We start from the raw sequence: 14,305 nt of genomic DNA on the forward strand, positions 1-14,305 counted from the left end.
TAAATTATAATTAATGCCTTACTTACTAAAGATAATGTTAATACACTTGCCATTAGAATCTGGTTTATGGGTTGCATCAATATGAATTTTCGATATAGTGGTCACAAGTTTGAACTAAGTAACTTCATAAAGTGGATATAAGATTAGGGACTTGTACATTATTCCACAAGATTCCTTATCGATGAGGGTTGGATATATTAAAAAGACTTCTTTTATTTTGTTAGATTTAATAAAATTCGGGTCACACCAAATTAGTTGCCAAGTATTTATAGTTCTTGGCTCTTGGGACAAATATTTCGTTTTTATTCTCATCAAAATAGACCAATTTATAGCTAATTTTATAAAGAATTTATGTGAACATTATCCATTCGAGTAAATACTAATTATTGAATTCTTATACACGTATAAGATTTTTAGGTGTGGGTTTTTTAGTGGATCACAAACGAATATTGAGTTTCCTTAGTGCAATATATTACATGTGGGTCTTAACTAGATTAATACCGTTAGTCATTGTTAATTATATTCAAATTTTAAATAGACTAAAATATCCTCAAATTATTTTATATATTTTATTATATATATATATATATATATATTTAAATCATATAATTAATACAAGTATCTCTTTTTCAAACCATATAATAACAGAATGTATTAAATAATCTGATGGATACTTTGAAAATACTTAACCAGTATTCTCATTGGGACCCGCATATGATCTATTCTATTAAAGGTCCAACATTAGATTATGATCTACTCAACGATGAAAAACAGAATGATAATTTAGTGAAGTCAATTTAGAAATAAAAACAGAGACTGAAGCCCATATATTGATTTACTCTCTGTTCAGCATTTCTTCCTTGGATATTTGCAGGATCTCCATGTTGAATGCATGTCCGTGATTTAGTGATGCCACTGCTCTGCCCCTTCCACTATACTCGTTGGTTGCTTACTGGGCGTAGTTTCTTCTTTACAAAAGAAATCAAGACTCCGTTTTCTCTGATTCATGTTCCAGTTTAGCAAATGCACAAGTGGCAGTCTTTCTCACACCCTCCGTTTGAAGTTACAATCTTTTTCTAGGTTTTTCTGCTATCTGATCAGTCTTTCTGAATTTCTATTCACGTTTGGTTTCCTTTTTCATCTGACATCATGGGGATGGGAGACTGGGAAGTTCTTGCTCAATCAGTAGTGTTCGGTCTCATTTTTTCATTCATTCTGCCGAAGATAATATCAAAGGTCAATTCATTGAGAGGTGAGAAGCTTGGGTTGGGACGGGAAGAGCGTATGCCGAAAATTTCAGTGAAAGAACCTGATGTAATCTTGGAAAAATCAAGTGTGCCTGCAGAAGAGAGGCTCCGTGCTAGTGAAAGAAATCTTGATATCATTGAGGATCGTTTCGAATCTTTCGATTGCCAGTTGGAAGATGATGATGATGATGATGATGATGGCGACTGGGAGGTAGTTGAAACTACCGAGCTTGATGAGACATTTAGTGCTGCTTTGGCTTTTGTGTCGGCTGCTGCTGTTGATCCTCTGTCACAGAAAGTGTCTAAAGAAGTTCAGTTGCAGCTTTATGGTCTCTATAAGATCGCCTACCGAGGGACCTTGCCGCAGACCACAACCCTCCGCCCTTATGATGTCGGCTCGTGCCAAATGGTATTGCTCTATGCTTACTTCTCATTTCAAGAACTGATGAATCTGAAATAATAGGTTTTCCGCCATGCATCATTAGCCTATAATAACGGGGAAGGAAAGCTTCAGTTGGTATTTTAGTCTGTACAAATTCATGAGTGATAGGCCTAAAACGCAAGGTCTCTTTAAATGGTATAGCACAGACCAACGTTTTAGGGTTTTATACCTTTATTTTCTTGGGTGATCTTGATTTTCATTTAGCTATCACATACACTATAAAATTGTATAATTACACAATGGAAGATCGACTTAGAAAATATGTGGGTTCACCCAGCCAATGGGCATATCCATAAGACTGATACGTCAGGTGTAAAATTACTCTATTGGAAATGCAAGATGATCTTTGCATCAATGGGCAAAGAATTTCAATAGTGGGAAGTTTTGCATAAGTAACTAGGTATTTGTTCATTTTTTTTGTAGGTTGAGAGCTAAGATTTTACAATGTGTTGGATCACATAGAGAACCCCTAAATTTGACTGGGTCTCATGGAATTAAAGAAAAAAAATTATAATCACTAATGAATAAATATATTCTGTGTGGCGGCTTTAATTGGAGGCTGCAGATAGCACCTCGAGTTTCTCCTCATATTGTTCTTTTATTTGTGTATCTTATCAGAAGAGAGACAGAATGATTTTATCAATGTGAAAAACCGTCTGCAGATACAGCAGTATATGCACATAGCAAAATAACTAGGACTCTACATAACTGAAAAAAGAAAGGACTTATAGCTCATGGTGAAACATGCTTGGGTGGATTTTGTTCTAGAAACCTCTATGAGTGACCTTCAGAGTGTTGAATTCTTTGTCACTTTATTCTAAAGAATGATGAGTTATAAAGGCAATGCAACTAGGCGTTTCCTATTGACATGCCTGAGTTTTCATGTAGGCTAGACTGTGCCTGCTATGACTTTCAGTGAAGATGATTGACAACTGCATATCCTTATCCCATCAAGATTTGGTTGGATACATGGATCCTGCTTGTCCAATCAACTGTTTTTGAAGTCATATGCCGTAGAAGGCCTAAGCCATGCATGTCCTTCCTCAGGATCACCCCTAGAGTTATTTTAGTCTTGTATTCCATTAGATCCTTCAATCTAATTCAGATAACTCCTTTGAACTGTAGCATCCGAAGGACTCAATTGAACATGGTCATGCCACCGTCAAACAACTTTCTCATAGTTTATCATGATTCAGAGCTACTCCCAGCTCTAATCTTGTCATTCCTGAATTTCATAAAGTTGGTGTATACTGTACATAATTTTGCTCTAAAGTTTCAGCTTTGATAATGGAATTTTGGGCATATTCACCGATTTTAATACATCTGTTTTTGTGAAGAAATTTATTGCTCAAGTTAAGGGATTCCCTTTTTATGAATGTATGGATTTTTTTAACAAAATCAGGAGAAGATGGTGGACCTCAATATGATAAAGTGCTTTATGGCTTATGCAACCTACTGGTCATGGGTTCTAGTTAAACAGCATCTCTTCAAGAGTGGATAAGGCTGTGAACATTATGACCCTCCCTAAAGCCTGCAATAGTGGGAAGCCTTGTGCATTGGGTATGCCCTTTTCTTTTTTGCATAATCAGGAAAGTAAGCTTCTTAAGAACCCTTTTTTCCCCCCAACTAAGTGCTATTGATTACTCCTAGGTTTTAAACTACAAGATTAGTAATGTACCCTTTTGGAGCATTCTTAGGCATACCAATCCAGACAGCTTAATATTTAAGGTATTCAGGTTGCAATGAACCTGTTATTTCCTGTGGATTGGTGGCCATCTACTGTGTTTTGCAAATGCATTGATATACACAGTTGTGTTCTGGATAGAGTGATCATGATGGGGAATAAGGAAGCTTTATTTGTATATTTGATTGTTTGATTGGTTTTGTAGTTATTGCCTTTCAATATTTTACCTTTCTTGAGTGACATGCTAATGAATATCTGGTGACTTCTGGAAGGAATGCATGGCAGAGTTTGGGTGCTTTGCAGCCTGAAGATGCAATGCTGAAGTATATAATGATAGTTGACAAGTTATATCCTTCTTGGGCAGCTGGGTCTACTGTGGTGAATGTTTGACCATTACTTCATATGAGTGCACTTTCTTTGCTCATATACTTTTTTTTACTGAGTTCTTATGGTTGTTATAACAAGAAATGTAAAGATGGAGGCCATGATGCACCTGGTTCAGATACTCAAGGACCAGTGGGACCAGTTCTTGGCACCTTTATTCATGAGGAGGGGTCCAAAAGTGAACTGTAAGGTTCTTTAGCTATGGATTACTGTGATAATTTTTTCATTTCATGTTTCCTCATTTACATATCTTTGACATCTGTATTACAAACTGCTTTTATTGTTGAGAATGGAACTAACTATTATTGCCGAGTAAAGAAAATTAGCTGCCTTTTTATATTGGTGTGCCATGACATCTTTTTTATCAGATGTATGGTTGTGAATTGTCAGTTTCTTATGGAATTGATCATAGCAAGCTTTTCAGAGTATTTCCCATGAGAAACTGTAATCTCTTGTAATCTGAGCTCTTGTCAGTTTCTTTGTATCATCCAATAACCAAACTAACTATCTCTAAGATATTAGATATGATCCCACACTTTCATAGAACTCCAACCCATGATTACACACACTAATGTTATAGGTTATCTTGCAGTTGCATAAAGGGGTGAAATTTCTAGCTAAAATTGTGTGGAGTATGACTAAAGGTCTTGATATTTCATCTTTGTAAATATTTATGTATCAGAATACATGTTTCGTAGGTTAGGCGCCTCCCTGCACTCTCTTGCTATTGCTGCTATGTGGCTGGATATGGACCATGAATCACATTGGGAGACTTTGGATGTTACACATTTCCAGTTCCCACTTCTTAGTTCAACCCAATTTTATTCACAATATATTGGACATATCTGCTAATAGTATTAGTCATCAAAATTATTTGCTTCTTTTTTTTGAAAAAAAAGTCAAGAAATTCATTTTTGGGCCTGACATCCACAATTAATAGAGGATTACTGGTGGGTCAACTGATTCAACACATGGATCCCTTTTGAACTCTGAATTAGGCTTCCATGTGCTGGTCATATTTGTCACTGCGTAGGCATCCAAGGTACCTGCTTGATCATCATGGTCACCTTGCAACCCCTCCAATGCTTTGGTAGCCTAGACAACTGACAGCTATGGTACTGGTTTCTTTTTGTCTCCTAAATTTTCTTTCTTAATTGACTCTTCAAGCAAATCTAATTCTATATAATTTTATAATTTTTCAACATATTGTATTCAAGCTTTCGACAGATTTCAGCAGAGGGGTGTAATCTGTGCAAGTATATTAATGCGTACATCTTGTAAAAAAGGTATTCACAGAAGATGGTGGGCAATAAGTGGTTTAGTTTCAGTCATACAGGTTGATTCAAGACACAAAATGCAGTAAAAAACAAATCTAAGAATTTGGATAAATTTTCATAACCAAAGGGAAGCTGGGTTGCAGCAATGGCCTAGTGCAATTGGTGAGGTGCACCAAGGCCATGCTCAGCAGGAGGTCTTGTGTTTGGCCTCCAGGCTGTTATCATCAAATAACCCACCCCCCAAAAATAAATATATAAATTAAAAAACTCTGGCCTTTCCTGTAATAAAAATAATAAAAAAGAAAAGAAAGGCAAAAAGAAAAAAAAAAAGAGACTAATTTTGCATTCAATTTTTGTTGGTTATTTATTTGGTTCCATTATCAGTTTAGGTTCTATTTTAGGTGTTTATATCAATTCTTTACTTCTTCACTAGCAAAAGAGCTCTTATTTGTATCAACGGGGGTTGGTCCAAGTGGTAAGCAACTTGGTCCGCTTAAGCAAGGTTCCGGTATCAAAACCTTGTGGATGCAAAAAATCCTCGTTGGGAGACTCACCCACCACAGCCAGGTGTGCGACCGGGTTGAACACCGGATTAGTTAGGGCAAAGCCTTGGAACGGGGTTGGCAACCAAAAAAAAAAAAAAAAAAAAAGAGCTCTTATTTGTTACAATAACAAATATTCTGTAATCCACCAAACTTTCTTCCAAACATTAAAAAGAATTAGAATATATCATCCACATTGATTTGAATATTGAAAAGAAAATAATTTTGCTTGGTCCCTTGTTTCGTTCAGATTAGGTAATTTGTTCCATCTGAAACTGAACTGAACTGAACTGAAAACAAAACATAATGAATTTGGCTTGAATTGCTCAGTTTCGGTTCTAAATTGATACCCTTAATGTACTAATGGGGCATCCTTTCAAATTATCAGGGAGATGGAAGCTATACATGCCTATGCAAGAGATGGAGGTATCTTTAGCTTGCTTCAAGGTTTAGCTAGCAGTAATTCAGTTGATCTGAAAGGTATGTATCCATTGATCCTATAAATCAACAGTAAAAGATCTTTTGTTGAATGCTGTTCTTCTATCTTAGTTATAATTTCGTTCTTGATTTACAATTTGTTTCTGGTTATCAATAATGCATAAGAATTAAATATTAAGTCAAGTCTGCATGATATCTGCTCTTGAGGACATGGATATCTCTTTGTATATGACATTAATTCTCAAATCTCCATCTTTCTCTTGCATGGCTGGGAGTAAACAATTCCTTGAAGTTTTACCAAAATTTAGACCAGTAAGTTGTAAATTTCAGTGTCTAAACTGAAATTGAATGTTTATTGTTTCCATCTCTACTCCAGTTAACTTCTCCTCATTGTATGTTTCTTGTGTTCATGTGAGCTGTTAGTGTTGCTAAGGTGAAACCAAAACATGCAAAGTCAGAAATGTACATTTTAAACTTATTTTGGGGGTAGCTCCAGTATGTGACTACTCAAGAGACGTTATAAGCAGGATGACATCTTCTGCAGAATTCTCTAAATGGTCCAGTAACAAGTAAAACTATGAGAGGTGGAAGCTAGTATAAATGATTTTGGGAAAGCAGTGAGAAAAGACAAGCATGGCCTTGGATTATGGCTCAAATTAGAGTTAGGAAAAAAAAAAGAGAGAGTTAGATGGTGAATTAGGATTTGGTTAGACAACTCGATTTAGTTGGTTAATGCACAGTTCAGTCAAGTTGCGCTGCTTGTGCATACCCGGTTTTGCAGAGTTAAAGTTGAATGAAGATGTTCAATCTCGTCCTCCACCCTAATTGCACAACCGAAACAAGAGGGAAACAATTATGTTATATCCCTCAGTCCACATTAACAGCTGTTAGGCATTTAGGTTCCCGTGCAGGGGTGTTTTTTTTTTTTTGGGGGGGGGGGGGGGTCAGCATTCTTGAAAGTTCCCTAGATATATGTGGTCCAAAAAGGCAAGGGAATTGGGGCTACTATTCTCTAGAATGATCTTAATGTTGCCTCCACAATGACCATGCCGTCCTATAGCAATGATGTTTCTTTTTATTTTTTTATTTTTTATTTTTTATTACAAACAGCTTTGAGTTCTGGTTGGATACTGTATCAGGAGAACATGTTAAATAAGGTCTGAGTACTTGGGCTTAGTCTCAATGAGTATAATTCTCTTTAATGTGATACTTTGCCTCTACATCTAGATCCTTTGATGTATGCTGGATTTTTTGATAGTTTAGCATGTTGGATTCAACATTTTTGTCAAGTGTCCATAAGAGGAAGCAGAAATCTGGGAAGTGCAGAAGTGCTTTAAGTATTTATATTTTTCCTAGAGGTTTCAGTAGTCTGACATGTTTTGACATGCTTTTAGACAGTGAGGGCCGAACCCCTTTGCATTGGGCTGTTGACCGTGGCCACCTCAACATTGTGAAGTTGCTAGTCATGAGGAATGCTGATGTGAACTCTAAGGTATGCTGGTATCACAAGTACTTCCAAAAGTCTCTAAAATGTCCTACCATATGATTAAAAATGTGGAAACTTCTATTGCTGAAATTTGCTTGTTATATTCTATGAGAATCTCAATTCATTATCAGATGTTGACCTTATTGAAAAGATGGTTTTTTCTACAAATTATGTCTCGATTCCTGTTGGGTTTTGACAAATGCAAGTCAATTTTCTTCATACATTTACATGCGGGTTTCATGAAGGTTAATGAATTACTGGTCAAAACTGAATCATGTTTTGACTATCATGTATTGTAAGAAGAATTTGAGAATGCAATTATCTCCCATATTGTGTGTTTAGAGTTCTTACCAGTAGAATATCATCAAGTTAGTTAGTTTGCTTGTATTGATCCCATTACAGCCAATTTGCATTTATATCTTGACAAGACTTTTTATAACTTTCCTGATGGTTATTTGATTTCTTTTATCATTATTTTGTTCTGTTTTTTATAACAGTGATTTCGTCTTCTTTTGATTTGTTTCCTTCTCTTGATGTCCATGAATGTGAAAACCAATTGTACCATTGTTTGAAGGTTATGCTGGGGATTTGTCTGTGGTGCCATCTGTGATGCTCAGAACACCTGGCAATGTCCTTCCTCTTTTTCTCGGGTGGCGGGCTCATCTCCCCCCCCCCCCCCCCTCCCCCCGCGCTCCTGGAAAAAACATAACTAAATGTTTATAGACAATTGCAGAAATATATTCACCCTTACCTACCCATCCCTTATATCGTATGCTGTTGGATTGAAGCCTGGATTCTATGTTTCCCTGTTTCCCTTTCAGTATGTACTTTCTATCTATTCGTGAATGTGCATTCTCATTTTCTATGGCACTGTTTTGACTCTGTTCAAGGATAACGAGGGTCAAACTCCATTACATTATGCGGCAATGTGTGACAGAGAAGAAATTGCTGAGTACCTTGTGAAGCATAACGCCAGCATTGATGTGAAAGACAATGATGGTTGCACCCCTAATGACTGGTGTGAATCGAACTGGTCCTGGATGTTGTGCTCATAATCTGCAAAACCGATTTGTTGATGGTTTCCTTTATCTTCCACACTGGCTACACCCACCCCTGCAAGATGTATAACCAAAAGAGCATGTGGCGCCTTAAGTTCTCGAATTTGAAGAAGATTGGAATGCGATACGAGCTTACTTGTTAACAGGCATTATTGGTGCTTAGTTGTAGCAGTTTTTGGATGTATGACTAACAAAGCCCAATTGGGATTCTTTTTAGTGCTGTTTCGTGTTTTGTTGTGATTCCCACATCATTCCACGAGGGAAATGATTGTTAGGAAAAGGGAAGCAGAATTTGTTTGTGAAAAGGGGATATTCTTGTAACTTGAAACTATTATCAATGTGCAATTCTCTTTTTTTTTTCTTTCTTTCTTCTTCTTCTTGGGGTGGGTTGGGAGAAGAGGTGTTGGGTTACCAATCAAATTGGCATTAGGTTTTGCAACTCTCACAATATATGTATTAGGTATAGGCGAGAGGACAAGACAAATCTGGTTGTAGAACAAAAATGAAGGGGTTAAGCATAATGGAACCGTAAAATACAAAGAGAAGAAGTCTACTCTGACAAAAAATCATAAGTGAACAGGCGGAAATCTGAGCAAAAGAAATATACTTAGTAGTTCCCTCACTTTTCTGATTCTTCCTACGTCATCCCTGAAGCTCCATCACTCTGAATTACAACAGTTATAGTCTTTGAGTTACAAGAATATGTATTGTATGCAGCCTTAACTGAAAATTTTCCATCATTGCTACCACCCCAAATCAATTTATCTTCCCTAGGGAATATAGATAATTTGATGTACATGATAAGAGACTTTGAGAAATTTTAAGAACCATCTCTTTATTCTAGTGTGTGTGTTTGGGCTGAAACATAGAGATGACTTCAAAAGGTTGATAGCTTGGCCGATGCTTGATAGTATTTTTGCATGCAATCCTTGATACTGTGTACACTAGATAGTCTCACTTCTGAGAATAGAATAATATCATCAACAAACATCAGATTAGTAAGTGGATGTGTTCTTCTCTTTATCCTAATACCCCTCAGTCTCCCTTCTCTTTCCTCTCTTGATATCAACTGTGCTAAGTCAAGTGAGTAGATAACAAATAGTGCTGGTGAAAGGGGATCACCTAGTCTAATTCCTCTTTTAGGCACCATAGAAAACCTTAATAAAAAAAAGTGTATGAGACCGAGGTAACCACATTCATGATCATGTCCACCACTCCACTCCATGTTGTCATATTTATTTTTCATATCCATTTTTAAAGCCATGAAGGCCTTTTTTTTTTTCTTTCTTTCTTTTTCTTTTTGATGTAATGGAATGCCTCATGTGCTTTAAAAACATTGTCGGATATTAATCTCCCATGGACAAATGCTGACTGAGAAGAGGGAACAATAGTAGGCAGCAACTCATTCATTCTTGTAGCAATTATCTTAGTGACAACCCTAACAACAATTGTGCACAGACTGATGGGCCGAAAATTCTCCATCGTTTTTGGGCTCTCTATTTTCGGTATAAGGCATACTAGAGTATCATTGCTACCTTTCGGAAGAGCACTTGCAGAAAAGAAATTGTGTACAAAAGCACACAAGTCTACATAGACTATATCCCAAAAATTTTGAAAGAGGGTGGGGGAAGCTATCCAAACCTAGGCTCTTTGTTGGTTTCATAGCGCACAATGTAGCTTTAATTTCCTCTTTGCTTGGTTGCTACAATAAGGTCGCATTTTGCTCAGCTCTCACCATAGGATCGATATCATGAAGTACCTCATTAAGGTCATCATCAATAACATCTTCAGAGGCAAACAATGTAGCATAATAGTCTGAGAAGGTGTCATAAATCTCTGCTTCTAAAGAGCACCATTCCCTAGTTGTGCTACAAATTTTTAGCACTCTATTTGTTCTCCTTCGCATCACAATCGAGGCATGGAAAAAAGAAGTATTCCTCTCCCTCTCCTGCAGCCATTGTACTATGGATTTCTATTTCTAGAAGACCTCTTCACACCTTAGTAATTCTTCTAACTCCTTACTCAGCATTTCTTCACAAAACTGAGATGCCTCTTCCACCGACAACCCCTGTAAGTGTGATAATTACTTCTGCATCCGCTTAATTTGTGATTGCAAATGACCAAAGAATTCTTTGTTCCTCACTATTAAGTCATCTTGACACCATTGTAACTTCTGAAATAAAACGGATAATGATCAATTATCTCTTTTTCAAGTCATATATTAACATAATGTATTAAATAACTTGAAGGATATTTGAATATATTTAACCATAGTTTGCTTGGGACCTACATATAATATTTTGTATTAAGGGTCAACATTAGTTTATGGTCTATCCAGGCGTAAAAATATATTCGAAAAAGAATGATAATTTATTGAAGTCAATTTAAGAAATAAAAACAGAGACTATATATTGACTCTCTGTTCAGCCTTTGTTCCTTCGATATTTGCAGGATCTCCTGGTTGAATGCATGTCCGTTATTTAGTTAGTGATGCCACTGCTCTGCCACTCCCACCATACTCGTCAGTTGCTTACTGGGCGTAGTTTCTTCTTTACATTTTCTTGAAGACTTCATCTTTCTTTACCAAAGAAATCAAGACTCCTTACGTTTCTGACTCATGTTCCAGATTAGCAAATGCATAGGCTACAAGTGGCAGTCCTCCTCACACCCTCTGTTCTAAGTTACAATCTTTATCTAGGTTTTTCTGCTATCTGATCAGTCTTTCTGAATTCCTGTTCACGTTTGGTTTCTTTTTTCATCTGATCATCATGAGGATGGTAGTCTGGGGAGTTGTTGTTCTTGTCCCATCAGTAGTGTTAGTTCACATTGTTAAATGCGTTCTGGCGAAGAGAAGATCAAAGGTCAATTCATCGAAAGGTGAGACGCTTGGGTTGGGACGGGAAGAGAATATGGTGGAAATTTCAGTTGCAGCCGATGCAGAACCAGAAGCTTCGTTTTCAGTGAAAGAACCTGATGTAGTCTTGGAAAATGATGATTTTGAAGATTATGATGATTTTGAGGGTTATGATGCTGATGACGATGACGTCGATATTGTGGAAGTTGAAGATAGCGAGCATGCTAAGACATTCAATGCTGCTATCGCTTTTGTGTCGGCTGCTGCCGCTGGTTGTCTGTCACAGAATGTGTCTCCCAAAGTTAAGTTGCAGCTTTATGGTCTCCGTAAGATCGCCACCAAGGGACCTTGCAGTTGCAACAAACCAAAAGCACAACCCTACGGCGTTAGAACGTGGGCTCGTGCCAAATGGTATTGCTCTATGCTTACTTCTGATTTCAAGAACTGATGATCTGAAATAATAGGTTTTCTGCCATGCATCATTAGCCTTTATGAGTGATAGGACTAAAACACAAGGTCTCTTTAAATGGTATAGCACAAACCTTTATTTTCTTGGGTGATCTTGATTTTCCCAACCACACCAAATAAATCCAAGAAAAACCAAAAAGGGCCCCACAAGCAATCCAGACGACAAGCAAGGATCCCAAGGGCAAGAATTTCAAGGGAAGTTTCAAGAACAGGATTTATTCATTTTTTTAATAGGTGGGCAGTCTTCAATGTGTTGGATCGCATAGAGAACTCCTAAATTTAACTGGATCTGATGTAATTTAAAAAATTATAATCACTAATGAATAAATAGATTCTGTGTGGCGGCTTTAATTGGAGGCTGCAGATAGCACCTCAAGTTTCTCTTCATTTTCCTCTCAATATTGGCAATGGCGAATGATGTATTGGTCACCATAAATCGTATGAGTGATTGTGCCTTTCTTTGTTTACATTGGGTCAGAAATCAGAATCAGATACTAAACATCAGTTTGAATTGAAAAAGGAATTGGGTTCAATCCACTTCAGAGGCACACACTCTTTTTCTGTACTTTCTTACCAATCTCCCACCCCCAAAGAATGGTTCAGGTTCTAGCATAAGAACCCTCCTGGGTAAGTACCAGAGAACGAATGGGTTCCATCTGTATGCTTGACAGCATGAATGATTCTTGCAGGAGGAGAACTCAGATCTAAGTATTTGTAGTATCAATACTAAGTGCTATTGATTACTTCTAGGTTTTAAAATAACAGATTAGAAATGTACCCTTTTGGAGCATTCTTAGGCATACCAACCCAGACAGCTAAATATTTAAGGTATTCAGGTTGCAATGAACCTGTTATTTCCTGCGGATTGGTGGCCATCTACTGTGTTTCTCAAATGCATTGATATACACAATAGTGTTCTTGCTGATAGAGTTGATCATGATGGGGAAGAAGGAAGATTTATTTGTATATTTGATTGTTTGACAGGTTTTGTAGTTAAATTGCATTTTAATATTTTACCTTTCTTGAGTGATATGCTAATGAATATCTGGTGACTTCTGGAAGGAATGCATGGCAGCGTTTGGGTGCTTTGCAGCCTGAAGAAGCAATGCGGATGTATATAGATATAGCTGACAAGCAATTTCCTTCTTGGGCAGCTGCGTCTACTGGGGTGAGTACTTGACCATTACATTATATGACTGCACTTTCTGGGCTCATATGCTTTTTTTTACTGAGTTCTTTAGTTATCCTCTCTTTTTGTTGACCATGTTCTTCACTTCTTCATTTATCCTTTCTTATGGTTGTTATAACAAGAAACGTAAAGATGGAGGCCATGTTATGTTGGGTTCAATTTTCTTCATACATTTACATGCTGGTTTCATGAAGGAATAATGAATTACTTATCAAAACTGAATCATGTTTTGACTATCATATAGTATTGTAAGAAGCATTTGAGAATGCAATTATCTCTCATACTGTGTGTTCAGAGTTCTTATCATCAAGTTAGTTAGATGTCAAGATATCTTATCATCACTTATAAGATAACTAAATGTTTGTAAACAATTACTTAAACAAAATTTAATTTGGGAGGGTTTTTTTTTTTTTTGGTGAAACAAATTTGGGAGGGTTTGAGTGCTAGAAATATATTCACTTCTACCCACCCATTCTTTATATCGTATGTTGTTGGATTGAAGCCTGGATTAATCTATGCTTCCCTATTTCCCTCTCAAAGGAAAATCTGAATTTGGTTGGATTGGTGGTTTCTAGAAGCTTTCAGTAGGTAAATATTTTCTATCTATTCATGATGCGCATTCTCATTTTCTATGGCACTGTTTTGACTCTGTTCAAGGATATTGAGGTCATGCGTAACCATCAGGGACAGAGCAAGTGGCGCCTCATGTTCTCGAATTTGAAGAAGATTGGCATGTGGTACGAGCTCACTTTGTAACAGGCATTATTGGTACTCTTTCCACATCAACACAATGGTGTTTAGGTGTAGCAGTTGTTGGATTTATGACTGGGATTCTCTGTAGTGCTGTATCGGGTTTTGTTGTGATTCCCATATCGTTACACATTAGTAAGTGCTCCATATTACTTCCACAAGGGAAATGATTGTTAGTAAAAGGGTAGCTGAATTTGTTTGTGAAAAGTGGATATTCTTGTAACTCGAAACTATTATCAATGTGCAATTCTTTGTGTTTTTTTTTTTTTTTTTTTGGTTGGAATGTTCCTAAAGTTTTTCTTAGTCATTTCATATGAAAATAAATTCATGCCCCAGTCTGCAGCCATATAAGGGAAATCCCCACTGGAAACCCAGTTTGCCACAATTTCTTGGTGACTGCAAACATCAGGAGTAAAACAAATTGGTATTAGGTTTTTGCAACTCTCACTATATGTATTAGGTATAGGCGAGAGTAGAAGAAAAATC

At 36.8% G+C, this 14,305-nt stretch overlaps 1 pseudogene across 1 annotated transcript; it reads left to right on the top strand.

Annotated features, from left to right (window-relative positions):
* The first annotated feature begins 782 nt into the window (after positions 1-782).
* LOC149014063 (acyl-CoA-binding domain-containing protein 1-like) lies at positions 783-8,861 on the top strand (annotated as a pseudogene). Its single transcript, XR_016174094.1, has 6 exons — positions 783-1,656; positions 3,646-3,751; positions 3,839-3,942; positions 5,965-6,056; positions 7,409-7,506; positions 8,391-8,861. The product of XR_016174094.1 is annotated as an acyl-CoA-binding domain-containing protein 1-like (transcript).
* Positions 8,862-14,305: the final 5,444 nt, after the last annotated feature.

The sequence above is a fragment of the Hakea prostrata genome, chromosome 6, assembly GCF_041222555.1.
Source record: "Hakea prostrata isolate BN-2017 chromosome 6, UWA_Hpros_2, whole genome shotgun sequence".
Lineage (NCBI taxonomy): Eukaryota > Viridiplantae > Streptophyta > Magnoliopsida > Proteales > Proteaceae > Hakea > Hakea prostrata.